The 19,547-nt window shown below is 47.3% G+C and overlaps 1 protein-coding gene and 1 long non-coding RNA gene across 5 annotated transcripts in view; one reads left to right on the top strand and one right to left on the bottom strand.

Moving 5' to 3' along the window:
- The window catches only part of LOC111863979 (neprilysin-4), a 65,875-nt gene that overhangs the window by 13,144 nt on the left and 33,184 nt on the right, over nucleotides 1-19,547 (top strand). For 2 of the 4 annotated variants that reach the window (XM_023850833.2, XM_023850836.2), the window contains exon 1: nucleotides 16,150-16,254. The exons of 1 other annotated variant lie outside the window; for it this stretch is intronic. The gene's annotated coding sequence lies outside the window, so the exon portion shown is untranslated. Of the gene's footprint in view, nucleotides 1-16,149; nucleotides 16,329-19,547 lie in introns of those variants that run through there. One more of the 4 variants, XM_023850834.2, reaches the window with a different exon arrangement.
- On the bottom strand, nucleotides 1,901-3,278 carry LOC111863995. Its single transcript, XR_002842714.1, has 2 exons — nucleotides 3,176-3,278; nucleotides 1,901-2,086 (listed from the first exon to the last, which is right to left on the bottom strand). It is a non-coding gene; the product is annotated as an uncharacterized LOC111863995 (long non-coding RNA).

Raw genomic sequence — 19,547 nt, 5'->3', positions numbered from 1 at the left:
ATTTTTTCTGTAGTTTCCAAATCCTTTATAATTCATGAATGAAAGTACCACCCGACGCTATATATTTAGGTACTGACGATGTTATGCGGGTGTGGATCTAAGGGAGTTCCCGTTTCATCAGTATTGTGCCATAGCAACTTCGGCTTGTAACGGGAAGTAGAAGTTTTCCTTGTTGGCACCATATCTTGTTCCTGTCATTCATAGCAGTCCTATTGTTCAAACTCAAGGTTGCCTAGAACCGCAAACATCAGAGAAGGTTCTACGTGCCCTGACAGGTGCAGTCAAGGCCTGTCGTGAGTTACTGTACTGGGAAGAACGGGAACATCTCGAGATAAGAACCAGAGAATACAGGAAGATTCTGGATGCCTAGAAATGTGTGTTCATTGCAATTTGCCTGGGCCAGCTTTGAAACCTTAAAAAGAGTACACGTTCTGGTTTCGTGCCGGGCGCTGTGCAGGGAACCCGGCCCCTTACATCGCCGTGGTTTTTGTACCTACCGCCTACCTTAACAGTCAGAAATTCTCCGTTTTGCCCACAATGTTGGGTTTTACATTATTTTCTAAGTAACCAGCTACGAGTCCCAGATGCCAAGTCCTTGCTCCTAATAGGGACTTGTGTTTTCTTTGAGATAAAGCTAAGGTGAAGTTTCTATGCACAAGATGGAGGTGAGTGGCTCATTTATGCAGACGCAGTCACAGTTGGTGACTCACACGCAGTCTTTGACGCAAACGCAGTCACATTCACACGCAGACCCTGACGCAAACGCAGTCACATTCACACCCAGACCCTGACGTAGACGCAGTCACATTCACACGCAGACATAGGCGTAGTTGCGGTCGCCGATGCGCACAGACGCTGACGTAGGCTCAGACTGATGTTGACGGTAGGCGGCGCAGACGCACAGATGCAGAGGCGGTGGCAGACGCGCACGTAGGGTGACGTAAACATACATACAGGCAGGCAGGCAGGCAGGCGACATACCATAAACCATTTTACGTAATCAGGTGGCTGAAAACGTAAATACATCAGAATCTCGGTATCGCTCCCACCCCATAACAATTTCTCGTTTTAAGTGTATGAAAAAACGAGAGGAATTATTGGACAGGATGCAGAAGACTCCGATTGCTGTTGTCAGCACAGAATGTATATAGATTACCTTTAATTAAGGCTCTCTGAGAGAATCTATTCGCGGGCACATTCACTGCCCACACTTAAGTATGAGGGCGCGTCCTCGCCACGTTTCCGTATTCTGACGGTAACATGCGTCAGTTGGTTCTTCCGAACACGGTAATGAATTTTCGAATTCCGTACAGGAAGGGGAATATCGTGACTAAGTGAGCAACGACACGTATTAGTTTCCCAATAAGAATTCTGCTCCATGGAGTTAGCGAAATGCTAGGCGTAGCGGTGACACTCATCTCATATTCTGGCGGTTCCTCAGTTCGAGTGTCGATCGAGACACTGTCTCTCGTCATTTAAGCTTTTAGTGGTTCTCCTTAGTTCCTCCAGACATATGCCTAGTTCATGACCGACTTCTTCCAAATCCTTTCCAATTTATCCTATTGTCAGCATATAATCTGAATAGCCCACAAAAGAGTTCACGAAGGTCTCGATTCGCCTAAACCTTAATGACATCATCACCATCATTACACAGGATATTGTCATTGTCATTGTTCTCACACCGCTTCCATGGAAATTAAATGTGGAAGTGATCTTCCTGACACGGCGTTTACCATTGTTTATGGTAAAGAGCAACCTATCATCATAACCGTCTTAATGCAAAGGAAACGGGAGAGGAAGGGCGATATGACGGACAGATGTAAGCTATGGGAGTGCAATACGGGACACACAGGGGATAGAAATACATGTACGAAAGTTTGCATAACAAATTAAGAGACCGTTGAATTTTCTTAGTTTATTAATCCATCGTTGCTACATGGGAAAACAGTGAAGCATTTGTTGTACTGTTTCCGTCACACGGCAATATTTTGTGATATCAGGGGCAGCAGCTCGCGCTTGTTCCATTGGGGTACTCTATGATGCACAGACATTTCGGGTAAGGCACTCCTGTGCATGTGGGGATGTCCTGCAAGCACAAGAAGTTGAGTGTGTATTGCTAAGTAAACTACAGAATGACGCGGGATATAAATATCCTCTGTTATTTTGGCAGGTGCTGCTGTCAGTCATGAAGTGTGTGTCCTTCATACCAGTATGTCACAGTGGTAAACATTTGTACCAACTTGTGAACGTTAAGGTACTCAGCATTTTGCCCGTAATGTCTATTTATGTTTCATATTATGCCGAAACAAGTCGAACGCAAAATCACGTTACAACCGGCGGTCTGTCGGCCAGTCTGTCTTGCTGTCAAACGAGATCCAGAACCCAAGACCAGATTTTTGTTTCTGTCAGAGACTTACGGTTTTGTTGATGTGGGGCGCTCGCTCTGACCAGAGGACGGGTCTGTCCTGTCCTGCGAGCAAATTCAGTAGTACATGGTCCTGTGTATGTCTGTCAGTCTGGGCTTGGCACAACAGGTCATGAATTAACTCCACGACTGCTTAGTCACTTTAACTTGACCGCCTCCACGTTTAAGTCTCGTACGTTTTCTGTGTTGCGTTCCGCCTTTTCCGATGTTGCGAACATTTGCACTGACAACATTAGCCGGTTGGGGTTTGTAGCGGACGCGCATATACTCTGAAGATGGAGGCAAATATACTGTGTCTGCTAAGTCTCTCCCAACAAACGGTGGTTGTTGCCTTGAATGACATTAACGAGTTGTTCTTTGTAATGGAGACATCGTGTGTTTTCTGTGAGATAGAAACAGAATTTTTAAATGCTACTAAAATAAATTAGCCGACCCAGGATAGTGTGGCCGATATAGCGACTGGCTACGGGCTGGACGATCGAGGGGTCGGAGTTCGAGCCCGGTAGGGTCACAAATTTTCTCTTCTTCACGTCGTCCAGACCGGCTGGGGGCCCTAGCCAGCTTCCTATGGAATGGGTACAGTGGTTTCTTTCCCCGGTGGTAAAGCGGCAGGGGCGTGAAGCTGACCAGTCACCTCCAGCTAGTGCCTAGGTTAAGAAAGTGTGGCTCTATACATCAACTCCCCCATGCGCCTTCATGGCGTAGTGCTTAGTTAGTTGCCTTAGTATCCTAGCCAGTGGTACCACTCACCTGCAGAAGTACAAATGCGAGGCAAACCGCCAGCAGAGCGAAGAACTTCATCACGCCGATCATTGTCACCAGACTGCGATCGTGTGGCTGACGTGTGTTCCTTATATGGCGCTACCACGTGACGAGTTGCTTCGGTGCGCACAGCTGGAAACTGATAAGAACTCAGTGGCAATCATTGCTTCGAGCCTTGGTCCCTTGCGTTAGCTTAACCACTGAGTAAGAACCACGCTATGTCTTCGTGGCGTGGAGATACAACAGCTCCATGCTTTAACCTTGACACGCGGTGGCGGTAAGCGGTTACCCTCACGCTTCGGTTGCTTTATCCCTGCATCCATTGGAAGGGAGTCCGATCTGAACGCTGTGAAAGAGATACGAATATGTTTCCCCTCCAGAAGCTGCGCCCATAGCCGAGTCACTATCCTGACTGAGCTATCCCAGCTTTGGTAGTAGGGTACGTTAATCTTTCTACACTTAAGTGAAGGTAAGGAAAGCCAAGTACCGTGTCCCGCCCTCCTGTATCTTCGAAACTGAAAACATCCGCATTATTTCCGGTCATTTGCCATTGCCGTTAGTGCACTGAACTTCAGTGTGTCCCTAAATGAATGGAAGAATGGTCAGGATCGACAAGTTCTACCTACCACTTGCCTCGCCTTCTCTTCGTTGGAGGATGGTATTTAGTCCTACTGCATACATTGATATGTGCTGAAGAAATAGTTCTGACGACAGAAGAATAGTTAAGCCGGAGACCTAACTCTCGAATTCAAATAAATGTGCAAGGCCGAAGATTCTTTGTTTATTGCTCGACAAGTTCACCGCAGCTCAGCCGCATCTGCAGCCAACATGCAAGCCGGCGACATCTATGCTACATCAGGAGGATACGCGTGTGCTTCCGAGCCGGTCTCGGCGCCTTAGCAGGATTAGCTCTCATTTAATGGGATGATGTTTGAATCGATGTATTTCTTTCAGTTTTACTATTCCAAATTGCTTTACAGCAAAATGCAGTAAACGTGGCAGATTTGTACGGCCAGTTTATACATCGCAGTTGGACGTAACAACAAACTAATCGGTCATTTTTCTAGATTAATTTGTCGCAAATTTTTTGGTATGTCAGTATTTATTGAAATAAGCTGCAAACTGGGCCGTGATATAAGTTCAAAGCGTGTTTCTTCCGAAATTAATTTCACTCATCAAGAGTTGATTGGAACTCTGCTTCAGAAGGCTCATAACCGTTATCACAAAAGTCCACCACTCCAGCGCATATCAAGTTGCGTAAACAAAGATTACTCCATCCTGTGGAATGTGACGCCGTGCAGTCTTGTAGGTATTTGCGGTGACCCTCGTGCCTGCGTCTTCGCGGTATAGGAGTAAAAAATTATCTGCAAGATTACACGGCGTCACATCTCAGAATGCATTATCTTCATAATCACCTCCAGCAGAACGTTCATTTAAAGAAATGTTATTTACTTTAATATTATCTTCCTCATATATTTTTCTACTTTGAGGTTTCTCAGTCAACATTCATTATTAATTCCTGATTTACCACATTCATGCTACACGACCGATTGTTCCTCTTATCGACATTAATATTTGTCAAGCGCATTGCCGAGGACACGCGATACTAAATTTGCCCCAGGATACAGAAATTCAGGACAGTTATTACTGGCGTGAGACAGGCACCCGTTGTCACGAAACGCGAGAGTTGTTTCAGTATTTGGTGACATAACGACGTCCTGTCAACTCTTGGCGTCGGCATCGGCAGGAAACTGACAGTATGACATGGTTACGTTTGGGAGTAGTTGATTTTCTGACCCTAGGCCGACAGGTTGGGCTATGATGCTTAGAGGCGGTTGCCAACAGATGGCACGGCAATGCAGCGGCACCTTGTATTGCTGAGATTCGGGCTGGCTGGCTGGCTGTAAACTTCAGTTGAAAGTTTATTGTCGTTGTTGATTTGCCGATTCGTGTCGTGTTGCTAAGGATCTGAAACAAAGCGGAAGTGAAATGTTTCTGTTTACTATCCCAACATATGCATAGAAGTCATGAGTAAAACCGTCAGTCAGTGTAGACGCCCTGTGGGACAAGCCACACCACAAACATGGCTACCCGTTTCTAATTTTACACCCTTCTTTCCTGTTGTTCTCCCAAATATTTTTACAGTGATCAAATCGAGGACGATGACAGAGTAGATAATGAAAAGTTCAGTCCAGTGTGACATACAAGCTTACAACACTTCAGTCCTCATTCACCTTACATGTTTCGATTCAAAGGAATCATCCTCAGAGGCGCACCACTACGATAAGGAAACACTGTCACATAAGATATTTTAACAATATGCACTTTAGATATGACTAATGCTCTCAATATAAATTTTGCTATCACGGTTGGTTTTGTTGTTTGTTTTAGGCACTCAAAATGGCGCTTCTTGAAGTGTAGATTTACGTATGATGAGTTTCTTTTAGTGTATTTCCTGGTTATTCTGACCGGGGTTTTTCACTGCGCGCAATATGGTGTTCACTTTTCCATACAGTAGCCTCCCAATTTATTTAAAATTGTATTAAAATTTCCACGTAAAAATTAGTTATTATATTAAAATATCTTGAGTCGACATTGGGTCATGTTGTTTTCCTCCTGATGGTGGGAGATCTCGTTTATTTCTCTTGATTTTAAGTTCTTATTATTAGTCGTGTAGTTCACGTGCGTGCTGTGTCGTTTGTACAAAACTGACTCAGCCCCGCGAAGTTAGTCTTACGGCGTAACTACGTGAGCGCTGGGTGCATGTAGGCCAGTGATAGTGGTTTCCGTGGTGACCACCAGCTGGCAGCACGCGTTCGACAGCAAACATATTGACCCCGGCAGTGAAGTTACATCCTATGTCGCTTAGCAACGCCATTTTTGTTTCCTCGTGTTATTTTATTTGCGTTTTATACTTTTCGGGCGCTGCTCTGATGGAGATGACTCCATTGCCTTTGGGGCGGGCGGGGATCGCGTTACAGGAGACAGGACAGCAGACGCAATTGTTTCTTAAGAACCCTTGTGTCTGTCCCGCGCTCATGGCATTGTACATAAGCACGCTTTGTAATGCCCTTCCACCTAAATTACCAACATGGCGACCGTGCCGAGCTATGAAATCATTTGTTTTACTTATTTGTATCATGTGGTCCATTTTCATTTCCTTACTCGTCAGTTCATTAATTAATTGATTGATTCTCTTTAAATCCTGAGGTTCGTCAAAATAATATTCAAAAATTAAGTTCTGTGCTCCGCGGAAATAAGAAAGCCCAACCCGGTTAATTCTGTTTGGGAAGAAAATCGAATTTATTATGAGAATCATACGAAACACAAAAAAGAAATTCAGTGTGTTTATTTACCAAATGCGGAGTGTCCGAATGTTAAAAGCTGTGGTACATATAGTAACCACTGTGCCTTGTGGGTTAATTGGTCACGTATTCGCAGTCGACTTATAGTTCCCGTGCTGTCCAATTATGTCCACTGACAGTCAGCTGGTACGGTGACGTCACGCTTCACCGCGTCATTAAGTCCGGACCGAAAAGTAAACAGCAGGAACGCGGACGTGATGTTTGCACGATTGCCGTCAGCACAAACATCGCCCCCGCCCCCCGCCGACGGTACCTGATGCGTCGTCCCGTCGGGAAACCACGCTCCAACTTCCCGGCTCGAACACATTCGCGCGGCCGCCGTGACAGAGGCAGATGTCCACAGGAATGCTGACTTCCTGTGGTGTCACACTCTTGCCAAGTTGGGTTACAGCCCAAAAGCTGTTCGTCTGCGTCTCCAGCTACCGAACGGAGAATCTGATCATGATTGGTTAAAGGGTAAGGATTTGGAAGAAGGCGTTCACTTCCATGCCACTCTGTTTCTGCCGAACTTCACCCTAAACAGTGCATTTTACTAACTCGTGACGGCATGAGTACATGGCACCGTAACCATGACAACGAGAAGCGCGCGATGTGTGAGATAGTTTCTGAATAGCTGCAGTGGGACGGCAGCCATTGTTTTCTTCATATCAACCGAGTTCCAACAATGCGCGTACATGTGGCAACACTGGAGATGCAGCAGATGTGTCACTGCGCATGTGTCGCGGTCCATCGCGTCGGTTTGCCGCTCGGCCGCACCATGTCGCCACGCTTTCGCGAGAAACAATGCGCAGTCGGAAGAAAGCCGAGACCATTCAGCCATTTCCCCGTCACTGGAGACCGCATTGTTGCGTCATGACCAAAGCTAATTTGATTTAGTGCTGAACCAGATCATCCCGGCACCTTGCCATTGTTAGAGGGAAAACGTGAATGTAGGTGGCACACACAGAATTCTGTGAGGGACGGTCGAAGAAGGCTGGTTGCCAAATGAAGAATGAAATGGCAGGATAACATTAAAGTGTACCTCAAAGGCTGAATGATACGAGAATGGGAAATGCATGGAACTGGTTCAGAATCTTCATCCGTGACGGATGTTCATACTGTTCAGCTACCAAAGAGTTAAATCTTTTCTAGCCAATGGTCAGTGAAGTCTACTAATTAATTGCCATTGGAACAAAATCATATCGTCTGATTCTATGCAGAGCCATTGAATCCATCTATGATCTTCACAATGTTTCTGTGAGATCTATTTTAATATTATCTCCCCGTCTGCTTTCTTGTTTCCCACATTACCTATTTATATATAATTTTCTTCATGGCAGTCCGTCGCGACCCCGCATGTTTCTTCAGAAGTGACGTACTGAATCAGAATTAAAATGGCGTAGACCCCGAACACGATATTTTATTAGTTCTAGAAGGTCGTGACGATGGTGCGTTGGACATTACTCGTCGCCATAATTTGTATTTGAAAAGTCGTTTCATAGAGCGAACGGCCTCCGATACGCCGTCTCAAATACAAACTAGGACGCCTGATAATGTCTGCTGATTTTATGGTTATGGGACACTTCATATGAACCCGCCGCACACTATCGCTGTAATCCCGTGAGGATCCCACAAGTCTGCTTCTGCTACGTGGTCCGCATGCAATCGTGATGTATCGGTTGCCACTCTTGGTTGTCCTCAGTCGCCCAGAACACGCTTCAGCATCTTGCTTCGTCACAGACCGCTCTTACATAAGTAGCATCTCTGTCCATATAGTGAAAACCGTAATGATGCTGCGTGACTTTATGGTAACACAGAGCGCCGTTAGATCCCTGCGGTTGTAGGTAATAGACGTAATCTTGTGGGTCTACCAAAAATAATCTGTCATGAGATTCGTGAAAAGTGCTCAGTTAGGAGGGCCTCTTTGGGCCTTTATTTTGCTTCGTCAGTAATGCCTTTTATAAGTGGCCTGTGAGCGGGAGACCCCGGGTCCCTAGCAAACTCCAATAAAAGTGAAGGTCGCCTGTGTTGCGCTGAAGCTCAGATGTAACGAGCACAGAAACAAAAAATATCTGCATTCTCCGATTTGACTTTCAGCTGTTAGTGGCAGGAGATGGCTGCATTAATTGGCACACTTGTGTACGTTGCTCCGAGAGAAAGGGACGGCTGAACGGGTTCTTGCGTATCTGGAAGACAGTGACAGTGGAGCGTCGCTACAAAACACGCTGCGATTCTCTTCTGTTTCATCCGCTCTCATTTCTTGAGGTCTGCCGCTAGGCGGCCTTATTGTTGGTTCCGTCTGAACTGCGGAGAATAACCCACCATTCTTTGCAGCCAGACGGCAATAAATTAATTAAATCGACTTTCCCATTTTTCATTCATGATTATCCCCACGTCACCAAATATTAGCGTGATCAAATCAAGGACTATTGAGTGAGCGGGGCATGTAGCATGCATACGAGACGCCAGAAGTGCATACACATACAGAATTATGGTCGGAAAACCTAATGAGACAAGACTAGTTCGAAGACCGAAGTGTAGATGGGAGGATAATACTAAAGGACAGTGATTATAAAGAGTGTTGGTTGGCTACATCTCGCTCTGCATAAGGAGCAGACTCTTGTGAATAAGGTAATGAACATTCTGGCTCCAAAACGTTTGGGAAATAACAAACAGTGGTTATTACCACTCAGTAAGGACTTAACTCATTGTAGCTTGTCAGTCAGTAAGTAAAAAAAGTAAAGTAAAGCTATCCCTGTAACAGGCCGTGAAGGCCCATAGGGCTGTGAGACTTTGAGGTTCCCACACTATCTAGACAATCGGCTCAAAGATGGCGGTAAGGTTGTCAGCCTTACGCGCCGGCCGCGCTTTACTCCCCGGGAAAATTATTTAATTAATTCCTGGTACTCATTTCTGTTAGAGGCTGAGTAGACCCCAGGGCCTAGTGCGGCTGCAGGGATTAATGATAAGGATAAAATCCAATAACCTCATCGGGATTTGAACCCGCGACCTTCCGGCTTGTAGCGTAGCACCTCCACCACTACGCTACCGCGTGCTCCCTTTGTCAGTCAGTTTAGTTAGTTAATTTTCTATCCAGACGTCCCATAATGCATCCAGTATTTCATCTCGGGGACGAGGAAAATTAATTAATAAAGCGTAAATTACATTACGTACTTTGTAGTTCCTTGCAAACTGGTGCGCCATTCTACGGGAGATGTTTGTTTCGCGGCAAAATGACGGAAAATATCTCTCTTCTGTATCGTAACGCAGTAGAGACTTCTTGCATTTAATTGTAGGCCGAGTGGAACCAGTTGAATGTTCTCAGTGGCCGTGATTTTTAGACAGTCGTGAAACAAATGACTGATGATGATGTATAAATAAATTTTGTTTCCATATTATTCTGTGTAGTTGAGAAACAAAGAGAATTTCGCCAAATACAAAAGAATTGATAAGATTAACGATCGCGTAAGATACCAGCAATGGACAGATAAGCAGAGATGTCAGTATCCAAGTCGGGATTGAAATGTAAACAAGTTTCATTTGAAAGGATATAAACGGATGTGAAGATAAAACTTGGCGATGACACTAATCAGGATTCTTTGACACATTCTTCAGAATACAGACTGTCGTGTGATTTGAGTAACTTGCCTGGCGCATTTTGCATCTCAGAGCTGTGAAATATCGCACCTCAGAAAGAGAAATTACGTATGATGCGCTGAGACATTTTGCAAATGATTCCATTTATAGCTGGCCTCTGTTTAATTTTAATGTCTTTTGCCTATTCTTTATGAATACAGAAACCAAAATAGCATTCCTGAAGACATCTTTCTTCTTCTTTTCTTGGCACTTCAGCCCCAGTCGGCCTAGGCCTACCTCCATGAACTCCTGAAGACATCATATTCTGTAAATTGCTTGTAATTGCTTCAGACATTCCAGAGTTCAACGACAGGCACCGCCATCAGCTGTGTTGCACCTCTGGGTTCTGTTAGCCGTTGGTTCTTTCCATTTTCTGATCACACAAGATGGCGGGGAAATGCAACTGTGAGGGCTGTGAACCGGAAGTTGTGTACAAGACTTCTGGAATGATTACTTCCGCTGTGTCTGTGACGTAATTCCTGTGGGAAGCAAAACAGCATTGCATAGGACAACACGAACCTTCCTCACGAATCGCGAGTGGATCACGTCGCATGTTTTACGGCGCATCCGAGCCTCGTGTCCTAGCGGTGGGACGTGGTTACTGCAGCACAGGCTTGTCACGTGACAGGAAGAAGCGGTGAACAGAAAACGGAGGAGACGAAGAACAAGAAATGAACGAGCAGGTTGTCGTAGCGGTAAGGCTCTAAACCGGAAATTGGGAGATGCTGGCTTCGAATCCCGGTTGGGAAACAGGTTATCCTGAATGAGGCTTCCAAATTCCTGGATGCTTCCGCGATTTGGCCGCTATCAGCCGTTTCCCTATCCTTTCCAGTTTATTGTTGACGTATCATCGTTATGTAAACGACAAGAAGAAGAATTTGAGAAGTAGAAGCTGGGTAGCTCAGGCTGAATAGTGTCGGATGTCATATGAAGATTCGTGAGTAATTAATTGGAGGCAATTTGGGTGGAAGTGGTTGTGGCCCAATAGAGGAACTGTGATTAGTCGGTGTCCCGACCCGCTCGGCGAGAAGCTGAGAACATGTACCGCTGTTCCACGTAACCGCGCGGCCAACCTGTTGCGCTGCGCGTCGCTAGCAGAACGGCGGCCGCCGCGGGCTACCGGGTGTTCAGGCCTTCATGCGCGGATGTGTCCTCTGCGGAGCCTTGGAGCTGCCACTGTGACACAGTGCGCCCTCCCTGATTGGTCGATATTACACAGAGAATGTTGCGCTGAAATTACGTTATATAGTGACGTAAGCAGCAGTGAATTGGATGTCCAGACGCTGGCCAGACATCTTGCACGCCGCCTCCGGGCAGCTCGGCTCGTTGGCATGGAGCTCTAGGATCAGTCAGTCAGTGGGAACCCTGGGCCAGTTCTCATTCTGTATCTCTATCCAAACCATTTTAATATTATCCTATCATACGTGTTGGTTTAAATGGCCCATTTCGATGAGGTTTCCAACCTAACTTTGACGCATTGAGCAGGCCTGTCTCCTGTCATGTGACGCCGTGTAGTCCGTTGGAAGTTCATAGGAGTTTCGGATGAGCGTACTGCTTCCATTTTCATGGTCGAACAGTAAATCAATCAAGCAATCAGCAGAAATGAAACACCAAGCTGCTTGCTTAGCTTTGTCTCTGAAGATGGTGTGTACGCTCATCCGAAACGTCGACGGACTGCCACTGCACTAGACGGCGTCACATGCAAGAATATAGTACTTTTTGTAGGCACTGCTATGAGAGCCTCAAACCCAACACAACTTGTCGTGTTTGCCTGCCATTTCGTTGCGTCTAACTGCATCAGTGCGAACTTGCGTTCCCCATTTCCTTCATGCGCGCTATATGACCCACCCATCTCAGTCTCCCACTTCGTACAACAATAGGGCTTACATTAAATATTAACTTTCAAGTTACATATTCTTTGATTCTGTGCATCCGCCCTAGGCCCATATTATTATTATTATTATTATTATTATTATTATTATTATTATTATTATTATTATTATTATTATTATTGTTGTTGTTATTGTTGTTGTTGTTGTTGTTGTTGTTGTTGTGCCCATTGTGCGGACAAATTCAGCGGCGTAATTCAAAGGGAAGGTAGCCAGCTGCATATCCGACTAGGGAACTCCATGGAGATGAGACCTTGAAAAGCCGTTAAGCCGCTGAGCCACTCAGGAAATTCCTAGCGCTCTGTGGAACCCGGTGACCGCAAGAGTCTGCAGTTGGCTGCTCCCAACTACGCCTCGGTCTTCCTAGTGCCTCTTTCCTGCGAAACTTTGGCATGTGTCGTGTAGCTGCCGAGGAGTCAGCCAGCCGCTTCCTCCCCAGGCAGGATTGCGTGTGAGTCCAGATCTGCAACCCCGCGAGAGCTCAGTCTTTACGGCAGCTGGACTTGGGCTGAGGGACCGACGCCTCTTCTCGACAGCGTCCAGACCGGCTCCAGGGCCCAACCGGCCTACTATCCGGTGGGCTCCGGAGGCTCTCTCCCCAGAAGTCGCCATATACGCCACACAGTATGGGGCTTGTTTAACCTGCGACTTCTTGGGCAGCAACTCACTGGACAAGTGAACAGGAAGGTCATTGTTGCATAACAGAACTAGACATAGGTGAAATAATATTAAAACGGATCAGCTGACTGAGAGCGCGATCCGGTCGGACACTATGCTGAGTCGGCCCCGCCCGTTCGGGTTGCCACTCACCCTGCGCATACGGCAGAACGATTGTTGGCGGTTAGTACACTAAGCGCAAGTGCCCACGGCCTGTCTTGAGGAACTATCCTCAGTGAGGATAAACAGTGCTGGGGCAGAGTATCGAACTTCGGGCTTCCAGACGCGTAACGGGATTCATAACCAGTGCAGCTCCACAACACTGAGGAACTAGACAGCGCATGCGTGCGTATGGCTAGGAACCTGACATTGGAGTTTCTCGCTGCTGTTTGTGGGGTGTGATTTGGAAGAGAGGTACCAACTTAGAGAGAGACCTGCTGCCTCCGTCGTCAGGGTAGAGGAGACTTCACGGCGTTACCCTCCACAAGACCGTGATTGCGAGTTTCAGGTTTCCAAGGTCATGAAGGTTCATGCTGTGGCCATGTGGGTTGTGGCACCGTGCAGTCTGGTATGCGGCTACCGGAAACATTCTGCTTCCCTGTTCAGGCTAGACTTACGATGCTGATAACCACGTACCGGACTGCACGGTGTCAGCCAAGAGACCACAATATTAGCTCACGCTTGGTAGCTCGGTTTGAGAGACGGGTGACGCATTTTACAGATTCCTGATTCGTATCTCTGTCATGTCCCTTCCGTTTCGACTTGTCTGAGACCGATGGGTCGGCGTTCGAGTCCCGGTAGGAATAAGATTTTTCTCCTCTCCACGTCGTCCAAACCTGTTCTGAGGTTCACCCAGCTTCCTCTCAAATGGGTACGGAGGGCTCTGTCCCAGGGGTAAAGCGGCCGGGGGCGTGAAGCTGACCACTGAAACTAGTGCCTAAGTCAATACGTGGATGTATGCATCCATTCACCCACACGTCTTAATGGCGTAGTGCTTAATTAGTTCAGAGCAGGCACAAGTTTTCCTTTTTCTTCTGCTGTAACAGCCGAGCATAGCGTGTAGGCAGGCCAGGCATGAGCGAGTGCATTGCCCGTTATAGGCGTGCGAAATAAACTTTCCCGCACCACACTATGAAGGAGTATGGGGGAACGGAGGTATCGCTCAACGCATTCTTAGACTCAGCTTCACGCCATGCCGCATTGCTGTCTGAGAACGAGCCACCGGTGTCCACTGGACAGCAGACTAGTTGGGTCCTCATAGCCGGTCTGGAAGCCCCCCTCCTCAGTTGTTCAGTAGCTATACTGACTGAGCTACCCCTGCTGAAGAGTTTCCGTCTCGAGTCGGTGTGTAAACATCAGCATGGACAGACTGCACTGCTCTTATACATGGGCTGGACATATAGCACGAATTGTTAAGGCTATGGTTGATTGATGACGCTGTCAGTGACTTCGACTACTTGGCGTCTAATTGTATAATGACTGATGGGTGTCTGCTGAATCGGAACGGATTTGGAAGGAAGCGACCGTGGCCTAATTCGAAGCACTATCCCGACACTTGCCTGGAGGAACTGAGGAAAGTCACGGAAGCCTGTCTCCTGGCCGATAGTTTAACCCGGGACCTCCCTAGTACTCACTGTAAGACGAGGGTCTGTACATACAAACCAACAGCCTACTTCTGTAGGGCCTCGAGGTGAGAGATCTGTTTGGAAAGCGAGATGTGAATTAGAGGATAATATTAAAATGACTCACTCTTGTGAAAATTTTGATTGTTTGATGGCGTCAATGAACCAGGTCTGTGCCACTCCTAAAGGGAAGAACAAAATGTTGTGCTCAGCGTTCGTGAAATTTCATTTTTAACTGTTCTCTCCTGAAGCAGAATTATTTCGGCCCGTCACGTTTCGCTCGATCGAGGTAGTGCTTAGGGGAAACGGGAGCACAACGATAAAATGCATTGGAATCTGCTTGGCAGCAATGCATCTCGTTGCAACTAGGGCCTTGTTACTGTTCCTAAATATAAATCCACTTCTTAATTATGACAAAATTTCGTTTTATATTCCAGACATTTCGGCCTAAAACGCAAGTGCTGTGAGGGAAATTTCCATTCCACTGGTTGGCGGCCCTGGCAGCACCTCATGAGCCCGGACCTCGCGGAAAACAGAAGTCGGATGGCCGCATTAGCGTGTCCTAGCAACGCGTCAGTAATGCAATTAGGCAACTCAGTGCGCCGGAAGCCATGCTCTCGCGATGCAGGAATCACTGAACTGCGCAACTGCGAGGAGCGCGTGCAGAAGCCAGGGCAGGGACGTGTGGCTAGACAAACAGTAGCTTTCCACTTTAGTGATACGAAGTGGCCGGTCACCGTGACGTTGCCTGCTGCCCCTGGTGAGCCATGGCAAACCTGTCCTGTGCCGTGATTGATCTGTGTGTGCTGATTGCGATGTGTTTGGCGTTGACATATCAGTTGATAAAGTTGTTTACTTTAGTCTCTGACGAGAATAGTTCGATCCAAGAGACGTAAATTAATGAATGTGCAAAAATTACGTGACTAGGAGCTTTGTGACTTGCCCCAGTCGTTTGGTATTTTAGATTGCGGGGCGCGAAACAGCAAATGCACACAGAATCTTGGTTGGAGGACGTCAGGGAAAGAAACCATGTGGCGGACGGCGACGTACGTTAGGGGATATAAAATTTATAACGTAAGATGTAGTTGCCGCGGTGACAAGAACCAAGCAATAAAGGCGTGTGGAGTCGTGGAGATAAGGCTCCCTAAATTAATTCAGAGTACTGTAAATGTAGATGACAGATGTCCACTTTTATTCTCAGTGAATTAGCGGCGCTGTGCACGTTGTAAAGGAGACTGGATGAAAGCGGATGGTACAGATCCAGGGTTTCTTTTGACGCAGGCCTTTTGTGTTGATTGCGATGAATATTCTGGTCGCCCAACAGGGACGTTCTTGAATAGCTGGCTAATCATCAGTAAAATACTGCGGCGGGGAGGGGGGGGGCGTGATGGAAGTGCCGCACTGCGAATGAGAACACCCTGTATCAGGTGGCACGTGGCACCGCAGGTCATCATGTAGGGCACACAAACAGGAGAGATAAGACGGAGCTAGCTGAGGCTCGTATAGGGTGGAGTGCAGAGTGGTCACCCGCGTGGACAGCCAGAGCGCTCGGTTCACTGACAAAGTGGGGGCTCGAACTTCGGCCTTCCATACCGCGACTGAGTCGTATGAAGACCGTACACAACGCTCTGGACGGAGTAACTGAACATGCGAACGGCGTTTGGAGGGTGGGGCGTGGTGGTCTGCTGATGGGACCAAATAAAAGCACGGAAACGTTGGTGACGTCACGTCTGTGAAGTGAACAGAAGTGAACAGTCATGGTAAGGACGGTGAAGGGAAAGAAAGTGAGGAGTGGCGCCGCTTGCGGAACGCCGGGTGGCTCAGTCTAATATAGCGGAGAGTCGGAGCGCGGCGCTCAGTTGTACCGCGGACGGCCAAGAGCGAGGAGCGACGGAGCGGACGGCGCTACGTCACAGCAGGTATCTGTTGCGCAGTGTCCGGCTGGGATGAGTTGCTTCGGTTAGGCATCCAGACGTGTGTTCACTGTGCTCAGGTTTGGCTACACTCTTGTTTGGATGGCGGGTTGCATATTGGGTCATGTTTGTTTGTTTGTTTGTTTGTTTGTCCTCATCTTGTCAAATGGGCTGTCACCATGGAAACCGCTTTCACACTTTATTAGCAGGGCGCAGTCTCGAAACGGAGAATGTGTCACAGTACATAACATTTTTGAGCCTGCGTCCCGTATCTCATATTCTGAATGTTGGGCACATGTGAGTGTCTATCGACGCCTAGGAATGAATTCCGTATTAATTCGTCGCTTTCATTAATCTCTGTATGAATGTCTTGCCACTTAACTTCAACACACGGACACCACGAAGCAGGCGCAGGTGTGATATTAGGCTTTATTTACGGAAAACAGTGATGTCAGAATTGTATTGCGCTGCCTGCTTACCTGTCTAACTTAACTTCATTTTCACTTTAATGAAGGAATATTTCAAGGGAAGAGTTTTCACTCAACTAAGTTGAGGTAGTGCCATTTGATCCTTTAAAGCCCAGTGGTTACTATATGTGCCACTCGCTTTAACATATCGAAAGCCTGCATTCTGCCCACAGAGTGTAGTTGTGTGTTCCGTATGGTTCTCACAATAAACAGCGACTGTTTCCCTAAACAGCATTAACCGGTTTGTCTTTGTAGCGGAGACGTAATGTGTTTTCTGCGAGGTAGGGACTGAATTGTTATAAATTATTTAGAAGAAATTAAGTCTTTAAATGGTTAATAGACGTAGCACTTCTCCCAAGAAGCTACAGCATTTTTTTCGTTCTGTTGGCACTCCTGGGCCATCAGGCTGCTGCCACGGCAAGTAACCTGAGCCCCTTTAGCCCCAGACACAATGACCCAGCTCAGAGTGATGCGATTTGCATTGCGTCGGTCCCAACAGAAATTAAGCGTCGTGTGCTGCGGATCCCCTATCCGTCTTCGTAAGTTTTTTATTGTTAGCACAGTCAGTACAGTGACCAGGTTGTGAGCTGGATGATCGTGAAATCGAGGTTCGATTCCTGGCATAGGCAAGAGATTCCTCTCCACAGCATCCGAAGCGGCTCTGGAGCCCACCCAGCCTCCTATCCGGAGGGAAAGCGATCGGGGATTGAAGGTGATAACTAACTTTCATCTAGTGTCCAGATTAAGGACGCATGGAGCTTTGCCTCCACTCCCGCATACATCTTCTTGGCACTTTTCTTAATATTAGGCACAGGGGCAGCTCCGAAACAATGACTGTCATCAGCATAGATTCAATTTACGTTGAAAAGAACGTAGAAGTGTTCATGTCCTAATTTGAGGTCCTGTTCGGGAAATTTTGGGTGCTGAGACTGAAGGAAACCATGGACAGCCAGTCTGTGGACTGAGATACGAATCCGAGACCTTCCAAATACACGTCGGAAGTCTTACCAAACGAGCGAACCATCTTACTCGGTTACTATACCAAACAATTTGTTATTCGTTTCTTTCAATATGCGTGCTACAGGTCCATCCCATCTGACAGTTCTTCGTTTACGCTCCCTTCTCATCTACATGAACCGCTTTGCTTGTTAAACCCACCCTCCCGTTGCCATGGCAAACACCAGCGTCGCAGTAGCGCCGTCTTTTGCTTCGTGTATTCTCTGATTGCACAAACATCGAACCTGCGTCTGTTCCATTGTTGTCCCCGGTTCCCTGGCCTGCCGCCAGGGGAAGGCACGGCGCTGCCGCGTACTCGGAACTTATAAATATTAATATTATGCTAAATCCTTATTTGTTGTGACAACTCGAGGTGACCTTGTGATATATCTTGGAAGCGTGGCACTTCGCCCCGCCTCTAAACATAATATGCATGTGGGCAACTTCACGGTCCGTCTTTCTTTACTCCTGTTTGACCGCGTGATCCTTGTAGGATAAAAGACTCCATCGAATACTGACGAAAATGACCAGACGCTTTTCCCAAAATCAAAATTAGATTTTTCATGTCCGTGGAAAATCGTTTCTCTCCACGCCTCATATCCGCCCTGCAAAAGAAGGATCCGTTTTTGGATGTGAGGTTCTTACGGCGGTGAGTAAGCAGAGTGCGGTCTTGTGGGTTGTGACGCCACGTTTTCGGAGAGACCTCGACGTTTCGCGTATGCATATCGCTTCCATCTTCAATGACAGGTGTAAGCCTAGCAAAAAGGCAGCAGAAGCAGGCAACAAGCTTAGCGCTTCTGCCACTTTTTTTTTTTTTGCTTGGCTTACACTTCGAGCCAGAGGGTGCAGGTTATAGGTTCCTCCGAAACGTCGGGCAATCGACTAAATCAACAGCTTTACAACCTGTAAAACTGGACTGCTTCTTGGTGCTATAGCCCCGTGAGATCCTCGGTCTCGCCTCTTTTAGACAAGCGGTGGGACTTCTTGGATGGTGTTTCGGCCTTTCGCTTCCTCCTGTCGCCAGGTAATGGATCGAGCGAGATTTGAACTCAGTACAGGCCTGTCAGTGTTAGAGTTGCCACTGGAGCCGGCAACGATAACACTCTAGACTTGTATTCAAGAGGTGCTGGGTTCCAGTCGCGGGCAGGAGCTGCCTTCTCATCACATGACGCCGTAGAGTCTGTGCCACTAGCAGGGTCATGAGCGGAACTACCAATCTGTCACGAACTCGGTGCCTATAAGTCCACACAGATGTCTCCGTGTACGGAGTCGATTTTCGGTTCTAGCCGAAACTGGGTGCGTTTCCGTTAATATTTCGTCAGGCAGCAACTTTCCCCGAAACCACATGTTTCGGTTATGTGGGTAGTGTCGTGACGTCACGATTGATTGCTTCACAAACGTCCTGTCATCTGCGCGGGTTATTGGCTCTGGATGGCAGCCAGTTGGTGGAACGAAGCTCGCGTCTTGTACTCAGAGGTTTCCGGTACGTCCGCCACTATTTGCCCTGTTGTAAGAGCGCCGGACAGATGAGTGTGGAGCAGTCAGTGGAATGAGAATTTGCAGGGGAAACCGAAGTATTCGGAAGCAGCCCTGCGTTCGAACCTGGGGAGCCTCTGAGCTGTGACACGGGCTAAGAAATGCAGTGCCTCTTGGAGCACACAGCACACACGGCGTCATGGCGTGCTGCGTCCCTTCATATTGCCTTACTGCTGGGTTTATGGTAATGATGGGGGTGGGGCTGTGTGTTTCTGCGGGTCTGATTGCCATAACAACTTGTTTCGTCACGTAGCCTGCCGCTCTCCTGTGCTGTGAGATGAAGCACGTGCACGTGACCAC

This window comes from Cryptotermes secundus, unplaced genomic scaffold (genome assembly GCF_002891405.2).
Source record: "Cryptotermes secundus unplaced genomic scaffold, Csec_1.0 scaffold279, whole genome shotgun sequence".
Classification (NCBI taxonomy): Eukaryota; Metazoa; Arthropoda; class Insecta; order Blattodea; family Kalotermitidae; genus Cryptotermes; species Cryptotermes secundus.
This window is presented reverse-complemented; position numbering and strand designations above follow the sequence as displayed.